Genomic DNA, 6000 nt, shown 5'->3' with positions numbered 1-6000 from the left:
AAAGAATAGAAGAGAAGATATAGGAATAGAACATATCAATGAAAGAATAGAAGAAGAGATATAGGAATAGAATAAAGGTATAGGAGATATAGAAAAGCAATAGGACGGGGACGGAAGGCATTCTAGTGCACTTGTACTCCTTAATTATTTCCTTAATGGCTTCCAGATTCCTTCTCCAACCAGGGAACCTCCCTGTTTCCCTATTACCCAGTTCAAGATACTGCCATTCAAGAGGGATTCAGACAAATGAGATCAAGTTGCAAGAAGAATTGAATGATCTGGAAATGGAAACTGCTTTCTGAAGAGCCGTGAGGAAACAGAAGATAGAAAAGATGAGAGGAGGTATGATGACACTTTTAAATAGCTGAAGACTGTCACAGAGAAGAAAATATGGTATATTGTTCTAGAGTGCAGGATACAAAATAATAAAGCTTCAGGAAGACAAATCCTGTTCAAATATCAGGGAGAAAAATCACAAATGCTAAATTCAAGAGTGGAACGACCACGCAAAAAGATGCTGGGCTCCCCTTGATTGAATGTATTATAAAAATTAACAGCCACCAGTGAGTGATGTTGTAATTTGGATTCCTACTCTGAGCAAAGGGCTGGGCTTGATGGCTAAACGGCCTCATCCAAATCTATAATTCTGTCATTTGAAATTTATCATGACTGAAACTTTCACGAAATAACATTCACTTCATCAGACGAAACCAAAGAAGAAAAGACTCACACATAAAATACGATGAACATAATGAATGGTCTTCAAGGACCTATAAGGCTTTTGTGGTAATGGCACCACCACCACAAATTAACACATGCTTTGAAATGTTGTTTTTTCATCTTGTCTCATTTAGGAGCCTCTCGGGCCCTCTGGATGACCACATCTGGAAATGGGCAGCTGAACTGATGGACCTGTGATCCAGCAAGGCAATTTACTTAAATGTCACTAGACAAATAAAAGAGAGCAAAGCTTGCCGGGTAGCTCATTGAAAGGGGAACCCAGTGAATGGCTTTTCCTAAAATTTTACATTTCTGGGAGAAAGCATTCAGCTAGCTGGACTTATTAGGCTTCCACATAAAATGTTCAGCTGCAGAATCAGGAAAATGTTTGCCCAACATCTCCATTTACTCAAGGTTCAAGAATGCAACAGCAGAAATTAGGGTTGCTTAGACTGCCACTTCCATTGTGAATTGAAAGGCTGTTCTTTGGTATTTCCAGTTGAAAATGATAATTGAATGTCATGAGACCCCTTCTAGTTCAGCCTTGTGGAAAAAAGTAAGCATCTTTTCTATATCATCACCCTGTCTGCCTTAATGCTTTTTTATATATATAAATAAAAGATAGTGCTACTATCTACTAAGTGTATCAGAGCCATTCGTTCACATAGTCAAGGTCGCTTTGAAGGGCAGCAGCATTTTCAATGGTGTTAAATAATTTTACATCATCAGTGAGGAGGATGCAGCTGCTTTTAATATGATTACATAGGTTGTTGACGTAAAGCCGAAAGAGTGTGGCTCCTAAAACGCTGCTTTGTGCACTGATAACTGGTGGTGGATTCGATAGGGCCTATTTTGACTGTTGCCTGTTTGACAGTGTTTTAGCATTCCTCTTCTACCATCTACACTGGCTAGGTATTTTCAGAGTTGCAATTCCCACATTATTAATATAATGCCATCTGGGGAAGGTGGGCTTGGATTAATTTTCTCAACTGGCACACTTCAAATGAGTATAATTCATAACTCTCCCCCTTTTTTAATACTAGGTTTATGTGTTTCAGAATCACTATTGTTACCACCAGAGTACCAAAACAAATAGGTAACATTAAGCATCCTTTATAAGGTAAGATACTATCAGAAAATAACTTTGAAGCCATAATATTTGATGGCATCTATCACGTAGTTCGCTTCCATCTGATTCAGACAGAGATCACAAACAGTAGCCGATATATTTCTTTTCTAAAGTACTCCTAGAGCAAAGTTTACAGGGAATTCAGAACTTGATGTTTTCCCACAAACCCAACCTTTAACATGTTACATTTGACATACCTTTCCTCCTCCGTGCCCTAAGCTGCGTGAAGGCTGAGCAGAATAACTTAAAACATGACCACAATGACAACATTATAATTCTTGGTCACGGTGTGACATTTTTGACCTGTTGGCCAGGAAGCCAGATTTTCTCCCCGGGGTTTCCCCTTCTCGGTCGTGCAAGGCAGCCAGGCAGGTGCTGCGAATCCCAGTTCAGGGCTCATTTGCCACTCAAATCTAAGAGCTAATCAGCTGATGTAGCACCACAGTTAATGTATCTCCTCCTCCTCAAAGGGCAGCTCTTGAAAACGTGCATTTTGAAAAGGTCTTAACTTGCTTCCGTTTGCAGGGGAAGGGAAGGAAAAGTACTGAAACTTATCTCTGAATAGTGTGAGTTGTCAGCATAGAACACAGAATCATAGGGCTGGAAAAGACCCCAGAATCAGATCAAGGCGGAAGACCTTATGCCTCTGATGGTGAACCTATGGCACAGGTGGCACATGGAGACATATCTGCACATGGAGACATATCTGCCAGCATGCGAGTAGTTGCCCTAGTTCAGCTCCAGCGTGCATGTGCACACCAGTCAGCCGATTTTTGGCTCACGTAGAGGCTCTGGGAGGGCGTTTTCAACCTCCAAAGATGCAAGGCAATTTTTGCCCTCCTCAGCTTCCAAGAAAGCATCTAGAGCCTGGGGAGTACAGCAAATGGGCCTGCTGGGACCACCAGAAGTCAGGACTAGGGCAATGGGGGGTCATGCATAGGGAATGGGGCTGCACGGGAGATCACATGCGCAGGGGACAGGGGCATGTGGGGGGCATTGAATTATGGGTGTGGGCATGTATGTGCATGTGATAGCATATGCATGCATGCTTTCGACAAGCGACCTTATACCATCCTGGTGAAATGGTTGTCCAGTCTGTTTTTGAAAACTACCAGTGACTAAGGAAATGGCAGTATTAGTAAAAAGTAGTGAGATGGGAGAATACAGAGAAATAAAACAAGCAGCAATAGAAAGCGCTCAGGCGGTAATAGTTTTGGGTTGGAAAGATGCGACAAAATGGACAATGCAAAATTGGTATAGGTATATGGTGGACCACATTCAATTCGAGATTATGGCTAAAAGGATGAATTCGATTAATGAAACTGATTTGCAATAGCTGATGGGGCGATGGGACAAGGTAAGACGATATATGGCGAGTAGGATCCGAGACCAAGCTATAAGAAACAAGTTGGAATCACTCTATAATATGTAAAGAAATATTTCACTCTTGGGTTTAAATGATTTATACAAGAAATACCCCCAACTGGTGGTGGGGTATGATTGATTGTCTGGTGGTGGGCGCAATCACTGAGCACATGTTATACTTATATGTTATATATTATATGTTATGTGTGTGTTTTATATTATAAAAATCAATAAAACCCACAACTACCCACAACTCCTAGAGGCGAACTATTCCATTAATTGGTCATATTGTCAGAAAATTTCTCCTTACTTCTAGGTTGGATTTCTCTTTAACCAGCTTCCACTCACTAACTTCTTGTCCTGCCCTCAAGTGCTTTGGGAAATAAGTCAATCTCCTCTGTGACAGCCCCTCAAGTACTGTAAGACAGTTATCATGTCCTTCTCAATCCTTCTCTCCAATAGGCTAGGCCACAAGTAGGGAAAGTTGGCTCTTCTATGACTTGTGGACTTCAAGTCCCAGAATTCTTGAGCCAATCATACTAGCTCAGGAATTCTGGGAGTTGAAGTTCACATGTCATAGAAGAGCCAACTTTGCCTACTCCTGGGCTAGACATACCTAGCTTCCTCAAACCTTCCTCATAGGATTTAGCCTCTAGACCCTTTACCATCTTTGTTGCTCTTCTTTGCACACTTTCCAGGGTCTCACTTAGCAATTGCAGGTTTCAATTAAGAATTGTTGGCAAAGAGATAACAATGAGCTGAACAAATGCCTTGTTTAGCAACAGAATTTTTGGGCTTGTAAATCAAAGACTACCTGTATTGCTGCTGGCAACACAATAGCTGCTGCAAAATACCACTTTGCAGCACTTATTAAAAACATACTGGAAATGCTACTATACAGGACTTAATAGATTTAAAAACTTAAGGAGCTGCCAATATTTCCTCCCAAAACTAAGAAAAACTATTTTTTTCCATTATGCCTTCTTCCTTGCCCACAATGCATTTCAGGCTCCCAAAATGTTAAGTGCAGCATCTGGCTGTCAAAAAAAAATCCTTTCAACTAACTTTCATTGTTTTGCCCTTGGGCTAAAATAGTAAAATAGAAAAAGAATTAAAGTACAGTTTGGAACAGAAAAGCAGCCTAGCTGCTTTGCACAATTTTGATAGGTCACTGACACATTGCTTCTACCGTACATCCAGCTCCTAGTGCAGCTTAAGCATGATTGCTGCCCTGAGTCTCATGGGATTGAGTGGCATAGAAGTCAAATTAATTAAATTAATTAAATTAAATTAAGGCTTGCTCACTCATGGGCTGGAGTTGCAGTGAAGCTAATATTATAGGTCAGGGTAAAAGAGAGCGAGAGAGAGTGTGCTGCCAGACATATTTGTTTCATGATTTGGTACAAGTGAGAAAAGGCTCTAAGCCTGATCAGTTTAGCCTCTAATTTAATTTAGCTACTGTAGCAACTAAGAGCCTGTTTGGGGTAAGGCATCAAATTAGAAACCAGGAGACTGTGAATTCCAGTCCCACCTTAGGCATGAAGCCAGCTTAGGAAAGAGGCAACGGCAAAGCACTTCTGAAATTTTGTCAAGGAAATTGCAGGGATGGGTCCAGGAAGCCCTTCATGGCACTGGACCAGAATATCTCCGAGACCGCCTTCTGCCGCACGAATCCCAGCGACCAGTTAGGTCCCACAGAGTTGGCCTTCTCAGGGTCCCGTCAACTAAACAATGTCGTTTGGCGGGACCCAGGGGAAGAGCCTTCTCTGTGGCGGCCCTGACCCTTTGGAACCAACTCCCTCCAGATATCAGAGTTGCCTCCACCCTCCTTGCCTTTCGTAAGCTCCTTAAAACCCACCTCTGTCGTCAGGCATGGGGGAATTGAGATATTCCCTTCTCCCTAGGCTTATAAAATTTATGCATGGTATGTCAGTATGTATGATTGGTTTCTAAATTGGGGTTTTAAATTAACTTAAATATTAGATTTGTTTACATTGTATTATTATTGCTGTTAGCCGCCCCGAGTCTGCGGAGAGGGGCAGCATACAAATCTGATTAATAAATAATAAATAATAATAATAAGTTTCTAGGAGTGAAAATTGACTTGAACACACACAAACATACACACACACACATATACACAAACATCTCTCTCATATACAGAGACACAGAGAGAGAGATAAAGAGAAAGAGAGAGATTAATTAGACTGTACAGATGAAGAAGGAAAATATGGAGTAGAAAAGTTCTCATATTTGAGTCTGGCCTGTACATTTCTGATGCATGGCCCTCAACACCAGATATATCCTTTGAAGGAAGACAAGTGTCATCTGATGTAAGATAAGAAGCCTAAATACATCCCCCCTCATTTTATCTATATACCATTCACCACTAATAATTTCCATTCTGGGTTCTTTCTGTTCCCATTCACTCTTAGTAGCATTTTTTTTCTTTTAAGGCTCATTGGTTTGCCATAAAGAAGGCTATGAAGGAAAGCAGCTCAGCCTGCAACAATAGTCAAACAGCTGGAAGGTCACCTAGACGTGTCTAGAGTACTTAAAAACTTCTGCTCAATATAGAAACACCTGTATCTCTAGCCATCTCCACAACATTGGACTAAGAGTGATCTCAGAGGCCTGTTCTCACCAGTGGTGAGAGCTGACTATCCTGATTTAGTTGATTGTAGCATACCTGGAGGTTGATTCTTGGGACTGATTCAATGAAAAGCTGGCTTCCCTGAGACCCAGTTTTGGTCTAGTGGTTAAGGCACCAGGCAATTGTGATTTGA

This window comes from Erythrolamprus reginae, chromosome 2 (assembly GCF_031021105.1).
Source record: "Erythrolamprus reginae isolate rEryReg1 chromosome 2, rEryReg1.hap1, whole genome shotgun sequence".
NCBI classification, from domain to species: Eukaryota; Metazoa; Chordata; class Lepidosauria; order Squamata; family Dipsadidae; genus Erythrolamprus; species Erythrolamprus reginae.
The sequence above is the reverse complement of the archived record's forward strand: the minus strand, read 5'-3'. Positions refer to the sequence as shown.